Source organism: Vipera berus (assembly GCF_964194415.1).
Source record: "Vipera berus genome assembly, chromosome: 2".
NCBI lineage: Eukaryota > Metazoa > Chordata > Lepidosauria > Squamata > Viperidae > Vipera > Vipera berus.
Window position 1 is genome coordinate 271,073,217 of NC_138203.1, and position 14,452 is coordinate 271,087,668.

Here is a 14,452-nt window from a genome sequence, read left to right on the forward strand (position 1 = left end):
AAGCTGTTCTCCAAAGCACCTGAAAGCAGGACAAGAAGCAACGGATGGAAACTAGTCAAGGAGAGAAGCAACCTAGAACTAAGGAGAAACTTCCTGACAGCTAGAACAACTAACCAGTGGAACAACCTGCCTCCAGAGGTGGTGAATGCTCCAACACTGGAGGTTTTTAAGAAGAGACTGGCCAGCCATTTGCCTGAAATGGTATAAGGTTTCCTGCCTGAGCAGGGGGTTGGACTAGATGACCTCCAAGGTCCCTTCCAACTACTACTACTACTACTACTACTACTACTTATTATTATTATTATTATTATTATTATTATTATTATTATTATTATTATTATTATTAATCTTCTGACAAGCAAAGTCAATGGGGGAGGCCAGATTTACTTAACAATTGCATGATTCACTTAGCAACTGCAATGACTAGATTTACAAATGTGATTTAAAAAAGATCATAAAATCAGGCACAATCCCCCTTAACAGCCACCTTGCTTAGCAACTGAAATTCTGGTTCCAAAGATAGCAATAGTACCTAGCATTTAGACTTATATACTGCTTCACAGTGCTTTACAGCCTTCTCTAAGCAGCCTACAGTCAGCACATTGCCCCCTCCCCCAACAATCTGGGTCCTCATCTTACTGACCTCGGAAGGATGGAAGCCTGAGTCAACCTAGAGCTGGTCAGGATCGAACTCCTGGCAGTCGGCAGAATTAGCCTGAAATATTGCACTCTAAACACTGCGCCACCACGGTTCATGATGGTTGTAACTTGAGGACTTCCTCTGTAGTTTTAGTAGTATTTTAAATTGTGACCTGGTTCATGGTTAAATCTGACTTGCTTGTCACTTTATCATTCCAAGCAAGTCAACTTGTTTAATGATGGTTAGACTGGAGTGCTATGTGTGAAACCTATCACTGAATAGTTTCAGATTATAAAAATGTTTTAAAAAGAGAGAGAAATGCAATAATACAAAGGGTAGACAGAAAGGATAAAGAAATGTCAAAAAGTATGCTATGCACATAAAGAGAATATAATATTTATTGCCATTATTGCTAATCATTTCCAGTATCATATTTTCTATTATTTATGAAACCCATTTTATCCTGACATTCTACACCATTATAGTATAGCCAAAAACCACAAGAATAAAATGCTTATTAAAATATATCAGTATTCAATAAAAAATAGGTCTGTTCAATTCCCTTCCTCTAAAGAAAGTACATGAATATATGCTTAGTATTATAGTCCAAACATTAATAGCAAATAATTGTACTGAAAACAGAACTGCACTGTGCCGAGGATCATGAATAAAAAATGGACAAGAAAAATGTATTTTAGGTTACTTAGAAATATAAGAATAATAAATGCCTGGGAACAGATACAAAAAGCTGAAATATTTAACAGTACAATCTTCTGCATGTCTCCTCATAAAGAAACTTCAAACAAGCTTATTTTCAGATAATTTTTAGATTGTAACCTCAATCCTTTTAAAGTCAGTATCTAATGTTGCCATCTGAAAATGTTAAAATGTTACTTTTGGACAAAAATTATAAAGTTACAGTGGTAACAGCCAACTTCTTAACTATTGCTACAAAAATAATCCCTTAGCTAATACTGGTACTTTAATATGTTTTGGGACGCGGTGGCTCAGTGGGTTAGGACGCTGAGCTTGTCGATCGGAAGGTCGGCAGTTTGGCGGGTCGAATCCCGAGTGCCGCGTAACAGAGTGAGCGCCTGTTACTCGTCCCAGCTTCTGCCAACCTAGCAGTTCGAAAGCACGTAAAAATGCAAGTAGAAAAATAGGGACCACTACGGTGGGAAGGTAACAGCGTTCCGTGCGCCTTTGGCGTCTAGTCATGCCGGCCACATGACCACGGAGATGTCCTCGGACAAGCGCTGGCTCTTCGGCTTTGAAACGGAGATGAGCACCGGCCCCTAGAGTCGGAAACGACTAGCACGCATGTGCGGGGGAACCTTTACCTTTACCTTTACCTAATATGTTTTAGTTTTGAAATATTTTACATAATACCTATCAATGTATGTTATCTATTCAATTGTTTTATGCTTAGCCTCTTAGTGTCATGATTCTGACTAATGAAACTAATTATAGCTGGACTTTGCTGTTCATATCATTATACAAGAAAGAAAGAAATTAAATGTCAATCATAATGCTGTTGCTTTGACTTGGGGTAAATCCAGGCATTGTGGCTTGTAATTCTGAACTTATAGCTTGTTCAACCACATCAAGCCAACCACAAGTTATCACAACAGATAAATCTGTGGAAAGATTTCCATTACCCAAGTGCCAGTGAATAAAGCCTTTGTCCAAAAGATGGACTACACACCTACACCTTTGCACACCTAATCCCTGATCACTTTATATTCATATAGACAGCAATATGGGTACAGTTGCAAGAAAAAGTATGTGAACCCTTTGGGATTACGTGGAATTTTGCATGAATTGGCCATAAAATGCGCTCTAAACGTCATGTAAGTCACAACAATAGAAAAACAAACATTAGCTGTTGTCATGTTTTAATTGAACATAAGGTGGAAACATTCACAGTGCAGGGTGGAAAAAGTATGTGAACCTTTGGACTTAATAACTGGTTGACCCTCCTTTGGCAGCAATAACCTCAACCAAACGTTTCCTGTAGTTGCAGATCAGACTTGCACAACGATCTGGAGTAATTTTGGACCACTCCTCTTCACAAAACTGTTTCAGTGTAGCAATATTCTTGGGATGTCTGGTGTGAATTGCTCTCTTAAGGTCATGCCACAGCATTTCAATCGGGTTGAGGTCAGGACTCTGACTGGGCCACTCCAGAAGGCGTATTCTGTTCTGTTGAAGCCATTGTTTTGTTGAATTACTTGTATGCTTTGGGTCATTGTCCTGTTGCATCACCCATCCTCTGCAGAGCTTCAGTTGGCAGACAGATGGTCGTACGTTTTCCTGCAAAATGTCCTGATAAACTCTGGAATTCATTTTCCCATCAATGACAACAATCCGTCCAGGCCCTGAGGCAGCAAAGCAGCCCCAAACCATGATGCTCCCTCTGCCATGTTTTACAGTGGGGATGAGGTTTTGATGTTGGTGTGCTGTGCCTTTTTTTCTCCACACATAGTGTTGTGTGTTTTTCCCAAACAACTCAATTTTGGTTTCATCTGTCCACAGTATATTTTGCCAGTAGTGCTGTGGAACATCCAGGTGCTCTTTTGCAAACTTCAAACATGCTGCAATATTTTTTTTGGACAGCAATGGCTTCCTCCGTGGTGTCCTCCCATGTACTCCATTCTTGTTTAATGTTTTCCTTATTGTAGATGTGTCAACAAAAATGTTACCATGTGCCAGAGATTTCTGTAGGTCTTTAGCTGACACTCTAGGATTCTTCTTTACCTCATTAAGCATTATGCGCTGTGCTCTTGCAGTCATTTTTACAGGACGACCACGCCTAGGGAGAGTAGCAACAGTGCTAAACTTTCTCCATTTGTAGACAGTCTGTCTTACCGTGGACACATGAACATCAAGGCTTTTGGAGATACTTTTGTAACCCTTTCCAGCTTCATGCAAGTCAACAATTCTTGATCGTAGGTCTTCTGAGAGCTCTTTTCTGCAAGGCATGGTTCACATCAGACAGTGCTTCTTGAGACCAGTAAACCCAAAACAGGTGTGTGTTTTTAAAGGGCAGGACGGCTGTCAGCAACACATCCAATATCATCACACTGATTGGAGTCAAGGTTGGCTCACTCCTGGCTCCAATTAGCTCTTGGAGAAGTCATTAGGCTAGAGGTTCACATACTTTTTCCACCCTGCACTGTGAATGTTTCCATCTTATGTTCAATTAAAACATGACAACAGCTAATGTTTGTGTAGTATTATTTTAAGCAGACTGTGTTTTTCTATTGTTGTGACTTACATGACGTTTAGAGTGCATTTTATGGCCAATTCATGCAAAACTCCACGTAATCCCAAAGGGTTCACATACTTTTTCTTGCAACTGTATGTCTAGTTTAATGAAGAGAAGAACTTGTGGTGACATGAGAGCAGTGTTCCAATATCTCAGAGGATGCTACAAAGAAGAGGGAGTCAAGTTATTCTCCAAAGCACCTGAAGGCAGGATAAGGAACAATGGATGGAAACTAATCAAGAAGAGAAGCAACCTAGAACTAAGGAGAAATTTCCGGACAGTGAGAAAAATTAATCAGTGGAACGATTTGCCTCCAGGAATTGTGAATGCTCCAACACTGGAAGTTTTTAAGAAGAGATTGGAAAAACCATTTGTCTGAAATGGTATAAGGTTTCCTGCCTGAGCAGGGGGTTGGACTAGAAGACCTCCAAAACCCCTTCCAACTCTGTTCTTCTGTTCTTCTAATTCCCAGAATTCCCCAACCAGCATACATCTCAGCATACATCTGCTGAGATTCAGAAACACTGGACTAGTGAGTTAATCCAGGGCCTGGATATCCCACCCTATTAATATCTTGTCAGTTCCTGAGTTAATATTTTAATTACAGGATTTATATGGATTCTGTTGTATCACAGGGCACTGTTTGAAAGATGCACGCTGTTGTCTTTGTCTTCATTGTTAACCTTTGTGTAATGGTTTGGCTACTAGATTTTTTTTGGTTGGATTTTTGTTGGTTTTTATTTTATATAAGGTAAAGGTAAAAGTTCCCCAGCACATGCATGCTAGTTGTTTCCAACTCTAGGGGCCAGTGCTCATCTCCGTTTCAAAGCCGAAGAGCCAGCGCTTGTCCGAGGATGTCTCTGTGGTCATGTGGCTGGCATGACTAGATGCCAAAGGCGCACGGAACGCTGTTACCTTCCCACCGTAGTGGTCCCTATTTTTCCACTTGCATTTTTACGTGCTTTCGAACTGCTAGGTTGGCAGAAGCTGGGACGAGTAACAGGCGCTCACTCTGTTATACGGCAGTCGGGATTCGACCCGCCAAACTGCTGACCATCTGATCGACAAGCTCAGCCTCCTAACCCACTGAGCCACCGCGTCCCTTCTTTATTTTATATACTTCACCTTAAAAGAGCACAGTCACACTATTATCATAACCATTTCCCTAATCCCTGAAATCTCTTCCAACCTTTCTGTACTAAACAGTTGGTTAAATATTTTGATGTCACAGGATGTGAAGGTGAGCCATTGTTTCCCTGCTCAGTTATGGCATAACTATCCAACAAGTTTGGGACTCTTAAATAGGAATTAGTGACTGTAAGTGCTATAAATAAGCATAAACTAAACATCTTCCTGAACTGTGATGGCTGCTTCATGCAAACACTAAACAAGCCAAAATCCTAATCCATGATGAATCCAGTCATCATATGCAAACTAGGGCAAGGAGACCACAGAAAGAGGAAGCCTGCTGGATTCCTCAGCGTGATCCAATGAGATTGATATAAACATTTATTTGGTATTTACTCTCCTGGAAAACACCTGGCCTACATTGACTTCCCTGACATGGCGTTCTTCTAATACATGGCAATACCAATGCCATCATCCCCAGCCAGATGTGGTTGTTTATATATTAATTCAATTTGTGGGTCCACCTATCTCAATAAGAGATCCTGGCTACCAAAATATTCCCATGTGCCTGGGGAACAACAGGCTCAGGGATCTGCTCTAGATTCTCTAAATCCCAAATGTTTTACACACAAATGTGTTTCTCAACCACCAGTTCGAGAGACAACTTATTACTGCCATAATGGGCTGTTCTGTTCTGCTTATCTTACCAAGGAGAGCAGCTGAAATGCAAATAGTCCTCTACGTGCAACATTTTGCTTAGTGACTGCTTGAAATTACAACAGGACTGAAAAAGTGACATTTTTTTTCACACTATTATAGCATATCCACTGTCATGTGATCAAAAGTCAGATGCTTGGCAACTGACTCATAGCTATGACGGTTGGGGTGTTCCGAAGTCATGCGATCGCCCTTCCAAGACCTTCTGACAAGCAAAGTCAAGGGGGAAGCCAGATTAGTGATACTAACTTAACAAATGCAGAGATTCACTTAACCGCTGTGGCAAGAATTGTCGTAAAATGGGACAAACCTCACTTAACATCTGTCTCGCTTAACAGAAATTTTGGACTCAATTGTGGTCGTAAGTCAAGGACTACCCAGCTTCCACTTAGGCTTCATTCATACAGTGGCACGAGTGAAAAGGTTCAAAACAGCAGAAGTGGTTGTTAAGCTAACATTAATTGCAACCGCAGCAATGTGTGAAGTGCAATTCTGGCTGCACCACCCCAAGTGTACGTATCTTTTACTGGTCCTTTCAGTGGGAAAATATACATATAAATATATTTAAAACTGTACAAGACAACCCATGACCGGTTGAGTCATAATTTCAGAGATATTTCCTTACCTAAACTGTGAAAGAGAATGACCAAGGGCAAAAAAGCTGTGGAAATGGGAGCAAATTCTTCCTGGCTTGACCACAGCTGACCATCCTCCAGTAGCCAATAGCAAGATTGGTCTAACCAACTGCTGATGGCTAGATGGGATTGGTTTACCTGGTGTCCGGTGCTGAAAGAATACACTAAGAGAATAACAGAGTTGGAAGGGACCTTGGAGGTCATCTAGTCCAACCCCCTGCTCAGGCAGGAAACCCTATACCATTTCAGACAAATGGCTGTCCAGTCTCTTCTTAAAAACTTCCAGTGTTGAAGCATTCACCACTTCTGGAGGCAGGTTGTTCCACCGGTTAATTGTTCTCACTGTCAGGAAGTTTCTCCTTAGTTCTAGGTTGCTTCTCTCCTTGACTAGTTTCCATCCGTTGCTTCTTCTCCTGCCCTCAGGTGCCTTGGGGAACAGGTTGACCCCCTCTTCTTTGTGACAGCCTCTGAGATATTGGAACATTGCTATCATGCCACCCCTCGTCCTTCACATCATTAAATTAGACATACCCAATTCCAGCAACCGTTCCCTGTATGTTTTAGCCTCCAGCCCTGTAATCATCTTTGTTGCTCTTCTCTGCACTCTTTCCAGAGTCTCGATATCATTTTGATATCGTGGCGACTGAAACTAGGTGCAATATCCCAAGTGGGGTCTTACCAAGACATTATAAAGTGGTACTACCACTTCATGTGATCTTGATCCTTTGGTTTAATGCACTCTAGTCTAGGAGATTGCATCGGTTAAGGAGAGACTAGCTATTCCATAGGGCAGGGGTGTCAAATTCAATTTCATTGAGGGCCGCATCAGCATTGTGGTTGCCCTCAGGGGGCCAGGTGGGTATAGCCAGGGTGGGCGTGGCCTACTGGGTGGGCGTGGCTAGAATGCGTATGGCCTACTGGGTGGGCATGGCCAGCTCTACATCGTTCGCATCAAGGGTGCCTATGAGGGCCTGGGCAGGAGTGGGACAGATCTGAAGGTCTCTGGCAGAAGGAGGGTCTCTGGGCCAGGGCCAAGGCAGTGGGGGCCGTTCTCTCACTGTTTCCAGGATGGCTTCGCAGGCCACATGAAACCACTTCGCGGGCCGAATCCGGCCCCCGGGCCTTGTGTTTGACATGTCTGCCATAGGGCTAAGGGCAGGACCAATTCACTGAAGCTATGGGTGGCAGCACAGTGTCATGACAACACTGAGTCAGCCACAGCTTTGCCAAATTTAAATCCCACAGAAGTCAAGGCCCTGGATTTTGCATGCATTCTGTAAATTAGTCGATCTGTGTTACCATGGTTCAAAAATTGTTCCCCTAATTATGCACCTTGTCGCCCAAGTGAAGGTTACAGATAAAGAGACACAAGAGTTTATTATACAGGTAGTCCTTGATTTACAACAGTTCACTTAGTGATCGCTCAGAGTTACAATGGCACTGAAAAAAGTGACTTATGACAATTTTTTCACACTTGTGACTGTGGCAGCATCCCCGCGGTCATGTGATTTACATTTGGATGCTTGACAACTGACTCACATTTATGACGGTTGCAATGTCCCGGGATCACGTGATCCCCTTTTTGCAACCTTCTGACGAGCAAAGACAATGGGGAAGCCAGATACGCTTAACAACCGTGTTACTAATTTAACAACGGCAATGATTCAGTTAACAAATGTGATAAGAAAAGTCGTAAAATGAGGAAAAACACGCTTAGCAAATTTCTTACTTAGCAACATAAATTTAGGGATCAATTGTAGTTGTAAGTTGTAACATTTCCAGTTACCTGGGAACTTCAGTGTAACGGCTTATGACTTTCTTCCCTGTTTCTAGGAAATCAGGGCTTTACCAAAATCACAAATAACAAATTAAGAAAGAGAAACCACTTGCTGAAAATCTGCATACAGGCAATCCTCGACTTACAGCCATTCATTCAGTGACAGTTGGAAGTTATACAACAGCACTGAAATAATGTGAGTTATGACTATTTTTTTTACCCTCATGACCACTGCAGCATCCCCATGGTCATGTGATCAAAATTCAGATGCTTGGCAAACGATTCATATTTATGACAGTTGCAGCGTCCTCGGGATCACGTGATCATTTTTGTGATCCTCTGGCAAGCAAAGTCCATGGGAAGCCAGAATCACTTAACATCCAGATTACTAAATTAATAACTTCAGCGATTCTACTGAGCAACTGTGGCAAGAAAGATCATAAAATGGGGCAAAGCTTCGCAACAGAAATCTTGGACTTAATTGTGGTCGTAAGTTGAGGACCACCTGTCCTAGCCCTAGGATTTGGGCTTTAACACAAGACTTCAGGCTGACTGGTTCCAAAATGTTATGGTCCTTTTTAAAAGTGGAAAGGGAGAAGTACAGATCTATAGCCAGAAATTGCAGGAAGATGCAAGGCCCCGAGGGATATAACTAAGTAGTGGCACTGGAAGCCAATGCAGCACAGCAATATCTAAAATATATGTAGCTTGTTATTTTCATCTATTCAGGAAAAGTACAAATGTCCAAGATGATGCAGCTACAGCTGCAAGTTGTGCTGGGAATTGTTTATGCTGGCTTGGATAATAGAAGCTTCTAACCAACTCCATGATATATTTTCCTCTCCTAATAAGCGGACTTTAAAAAATAAAATAAAAGCTAAAGGTTCAGGGAAATGATCCTTGGACACAGGTGGGGAAAATTCATTCTGAGAGCTAACACTATACCTGGATGACTTGCAATACTGTAGATCAACAAAGATTTCAGCTAGCCAAATGATAAAGCAATCATAATGTAACATTTCTTGCTGGGCTATTTCACATACCCAACTCAGTCAAGCAGAGTTTGTGGGAATCCAGCAAACACAGTTTGTGACCTTGTGTGCCCAGCAAATCAAACTTGTAAGCACGGTTAAATTAAACTTAGACAAGGCACACTCTATGGACATAATTATTCTCTTCAGTTTCAGAAAAAGTAAAAAGCTGGGTTTGGGGTTTTTAAAAATAAACCTGAAATTTTAATTCTGCTAAAGAAGATAATCTGCTGAGCTGAGCACGTGCTCAAAAATATGCATCCTCCCATTCTACTGTACCCTTTCAGCATTAGCAATGTTATGTGAACTGTAGAAAAAGAGTAAAGAATATTAAGCAAAAGAAAAGGCATCAGATAAAAAAGGAAACACAAATATAGCTAAATCTAGCTACACAAATACTCTTTACTGTGCTTCTCTATTTTCTACCCTTACAACATTCTCTCTTACAAATCTGTGAGAATGGCAGTCATATTTTGCTCTAAGCTAGAACCCTGGTTTGTAAACATTATGACTCAGTTCACACAATATACCGTATTTTCCGGCGTATAAGACGACCCGGCGTATAAGACGACCCCCAACTTTTGAGACGATTTTCATGGGTTAAAAAGTCATCTTATACGCCGGAAAATACGGTAATAAAACAAAACTTCACATTATTAAAGTATGAAAGATGAACTATGCCAAGTTGGGTACTCAAAATACACAAGCTATGATATACAGGTAGTCCTCAATTCACAACAGTTCATTTAGTGACTGTTCAAAGTTACAATGGCAGTGAAAAAAAGTGATGTATGACCGTTTTTCACACTTAACTGTTGCAGCACCTCCATGATCACGTGATCAAAATTCAGAATCTTGGCAACTGACTCAGTCGCAGTGGTCATGTGATCAACATTTGCACCCTTCTGACAAGCAAAGTCAATGGGGAAGTCAGATTCACTTAACATCCATGTTACTAACTTAACAACTGCAGTGGCTCACTTGACAACTGTGGCAAGAAAGGTCGTAAAATGAAGCAAAACTCACTGAACAACTGTCTCACTTAGCAACAGAAATTTTGGGCTCAATTGGGATTGTAAGTCGAGGACTACCTATTCTAAATGTGTCACAACTGCTTATGTACAATACACTAAATCAACCATGGACCTGCTTTTAAATTCCTTTGGGGGCCACAGACCACCAAGACTTCACTCAAGATTTATTCATACCATTTTTTCAAGCCTTCACAGACCCCCTGTGATGACTTTATAGGTCCCCCTGGGGTCCCCAGACCACAGTTTCAGTACCACTGTGCCAAATCATAATTTATTACCGTAATAGTTGGCCTCACACATGCTAAACCAAGGCAAATGAACCAGTGGCATAGCGTGGGTTGTCAGCACCCGGGGCAAGGCAAGTAATTTGCGCCCCCTAACCGCACGCCTGGCACCCCCCCTCCACAGTGGGCGGCAACCCGGCGGCTCGGATCGGATTCGCACAGCCAGCACTGCAGTGAGAGAGAGTGAGTGAGCCAGGCAGGGGCAGAGAGCTGCGAGTGCAAGCGCCCCCCCCCCAGATGTTGCGCCCGGTGCGACCGCCCCCCCCCCGCTACGCCACTGAAATGAACTGTTCTAGGTATGCACACAATCTATGTCTCCCCTCAATATCATGGAAGCTCTGGGCTCCACGTGTGGGACTTTTTTTTAAAAAAAAATCTACAGTAGTTTTGCTCTTGTGGTTTTTGAAATGAGACATTTGAAAACTTTGCGTGTCTCTTTTTCCTAGACTGTAGTCACTTCCTGACCTGGTTCCAAATATCAGATTTTCCCCCACCCCATCAAAGAGTTACCGGATCACAACCTCCTCGTAATCTTACACTGCAAATGTCAATGAGGCAATCATTTACCAGGTCAAACATCTGTTTGTAGATATAAAAAGTGCTGCATTTATTTATTCTTCCTGTTTCCTGAGATTGCATGACAAAGTCAGCCAACCTTTAGAATGACTGAGATGGAAAACAAAGAAAATGTGCTTTAATGATTCGTGACATGGGAAAATCCAAGAGTTAGCTACCGCAACAGCTAACTTAATTACAAAGGAAACAGTTCCTACAGAGGTTCTAGCACTACAGTTAACTATAACTGAAACACACACTACACAATTACCCCCACTTTTTTGGCTGGTTCGTGACATGGCAAAATCCAAGAGTTAGCTACCGCAATAGCTAACTTAATTACAAACGAAACAGTTCCTACAGAAGTTCTAGCACTACAGTTAACTGTAACTGAAACACACACTACACAATTACCCCCTTCTATGACACCTGGCATCACACACCAGGCATGCTGGCTCAATAACTCCCTAAGCTCAAATGTCATTGGCCAACTTACATCCAAGTCTTTCACCAATACAGGTAGCCCTTTGACTTACGACCACAATTGAGCCCAACATTTATGTTGCTAAGCGAGACATTTGTTAAATGAGTTTTGCCCCATTTTATGACCTTTCTTGCCACAGCTGTTAAGTGGATCACTGCAGTTGTTAAATTAGTAACACAGCTGTTAAGTGAATCTGACTTCCCATTGACTTTGCTGGTCAGAAGGTTGCAAGAGGAGATCACGTGACCCTGGGCAGGGGTAGACAACCTCGGCTCATTTATGAGCCTTGGTGGAGCCTTTTTATGAGCCTTGGTGGAGCAGTGGGCTAATGCCTCCTTAAGTAACACCAGCTGCCCGCAATTAGTGCAGGTTCGCATCCCACCAGGCTCAAGGTTGACTCAGCCTTCCATCCTTCCGAGGTAGGTAAAATGAGGACCCAGATTGTTGGGGGCAATTAAGCTGACTTTGTAATAATGCCGCTTGAGGTGTGTGTGAAAGTCCTAATAAGCAGGCATATACATAGAATGAAGGCTACTGCTAAGCTTGTAAGCCGCCCTGAGTCTTCGGAGAAGGGTGGGATATAAATGGAATTAAAATAAATAAAAATAAATAAATAAATTTATGACTCATGGACTCAACTCCCAGAATTCCCGAGCCAGCCATGCTGAGGAGAAAGGGAGAGGTTTCCAAGCTGAGCCATCCTGCAACTGTCATAAATACTGGTGTGAATCACTTGCCAAGCATCTGAATTTTAATCACATGACTACAGGGATGGTTGTTAAGTGCGGAAAAACATTCATAAGTCCCTTTTTTCAGTGCTGCTGTAACTTCAAGCGGTCACTATTTTTTATTTATTTTATTTATTTATTTTATTATATTTATATACCGCCCTTTCCCGAAGGACTCAGGGCGGTTTACAGGGTGATTAAAACGAAAAAATACAAGAGTTAAAAACAATTTAAAAAATTACATCAATCCCTGAACAAATTAAAAACCCCAGTTAAAATTAAAATTAGACAAACTGTTGTAAATCGAGGAGTACCTGTTTACAGAAAAATCCCTCCGTCACAAATCTTAACCATACCAGGAACTACTTAACCGGCCACCCACCCTACAACAATGTGTTGTGTGAACTCACCCTACCATCCTCGGTAACGCCACATCACGTGAATACAAGAATCGTGTACACCGTGGCTCGATTTCCCCGTGTCCCGTTGAGCCGGCCAGAAATCAGATTCCGACCTGTCTCCAAACACAGCTAGAAACACAGCGAGAGCGTCCCCAGGCCTCCCGCCAAAATGAATGGACAAGGCCTGTCGCGAGTCGATCACCTGGCTGATCCCGCGTCCTTCCAAGCGTGCAAAAACGGTCCCCGCGAAAAGCGACTCCCGTGTCACGGCCCGATGAGTTGTTCCTCCTCCATCTCCGGCTGGCCCGGAGAAGATGCCAGCCAAGGGAGGCGGAGAAAGCGAGAAGCGCCTGCCTGGCTTTGCAAAGCCGCTTTAGCTTCCCCAGTCCGAGCTGCCTGCGCGCCGGGCGGCTCTTAAAAGGCACAGCAGCTGCGGGCAAGCCGCTCTTCTCGGCGGAGGGCGAGGAAACAGCGCCGATGCCCTCCCGGTTTTTTAAGTAAACCGGCCCCGTCCAGGATCCTTGTTTCCACCCCCCACCCCCACCCCCTTTGAAATCTTTCCCTTCTCGGATTTGCAAGGGATGAGATGGCAAGAAGAGTCAACGCTGATCCTCGGCTTTGCCCCTGCCGGCGCCCTCTAGTCGTTGAGAGACTACACAGCCCACGATCCTTTAACTAGGGGGGGTCTTCAAACTTGGCCCTTTTATGACTTGTGGACTTCAACTCCCAGAATTCCTTAGCCAGCATACTTGGCTGAGGAATTCTGGGAGTTGAAGTCCACGAGTCATAAAAGGGCCAAGTTTGAAGACCCCCATCTCAGGACCCTTTCCTCCGCATGCAGTTACAAGTCCACCCTTGCAAGTTTGTGGCTTTAATTTGGGCGGGGGGAAAAAATCCATTGGGAATTTCCCTTAAAATCCCATTAGCTTCTCCCCCTACTGCAAACCGTGGATGGATGGAGGAAGGGGCGGGGATCTTTGTTTTTTGGGGGGATGGGCGGGGGTGGGTGGGGAACCGTGGATGGATGGATGGATGGATGGATGGAGGAAGGGGCGGGGGATCTTTGTTTTTTTTTGGGTGGGTGGGTGGTGGGTGGGGGAAAGTCCTGTCCTGCACAAGATTTAAAAAGAATGAAAAACTTCCCCGGATCGAGACCGAATAAATCGCTCGGGTCACATCGGGTAATGCCTTTCTTCGGCAAAAATAAAAAAAATACAAAATACACTTTGTATGACTGGAAAAGTCCAACAAATACCGCAATCAACTCCGTTCCAAGATACGGTCATGAAGCAGTTCGAGCCCCGTCTAGATCTCTTACGTGTTCCCAATTTGTGCACCCGTAAACTTCCCCCTCCCAATAAACTACCGGTTGATTTCCCCGATCACCCACCAGATCCCGCCCTGGATCAAGCCGGCAGCCGCTTCTCTGCTCCCTTCCGCCAGCTGATCTCGCTCCCTCCTTTGCTCGCCCTTGTTGATTTCCCCTCTTGACTTAGTGCGCCGGCGCGTCAGATCCGGGAAGGGTCCCTCAACTAAAAGCCTTAGCAACCGCGCAGGCGTCCCCGGCAACGCAGGGTACCAACGTTCTAAGCCCGCCCCCAGCCCCTCCACGTTGCCTTTAGAAGCTTTGAGGGTGGGCGTTCGTTCTCCGAGCTTATGGGAAGCTTTTTCAGGGAGAGAGGTCGGGATTCGAACCAGGTTTATTCCCTGTTCCAAGTCCAAGATGTTCTCTCTTTTTTTTTTAATCCCATTTATATCCCGCCCTTCTCC

General features: G+C 43.4%; 1 protein-coding gene across 3 annotated transcripts in view; it reads right to left on the bottom strand.

Annotated features, from left to right (window-relative positions):
* Positions 1-13,129, bottom strand: part of PPT2 (palmitoyl-protein thioesterase 2) — a 58,557-nt gene extending 45,428 nt beyond the window's left edge. For 2 of the 3 annotated variants that reach the window (XM_081322022.1, XM_081322020.1), the window contains exon 1: positions 12,692-13,129. The gene's annotated coding sequence lies outside the window, so the exon portion shown is untranslated. The remainder of the gene's footprint in view (positions 1-12,691) is intronic. The other variant, XM_081322021.1, reaches the window with a different exon arrangement.
* Between the last annotated feature and the right edge of the window lie 1,323 nt (positions 13,130-14,452).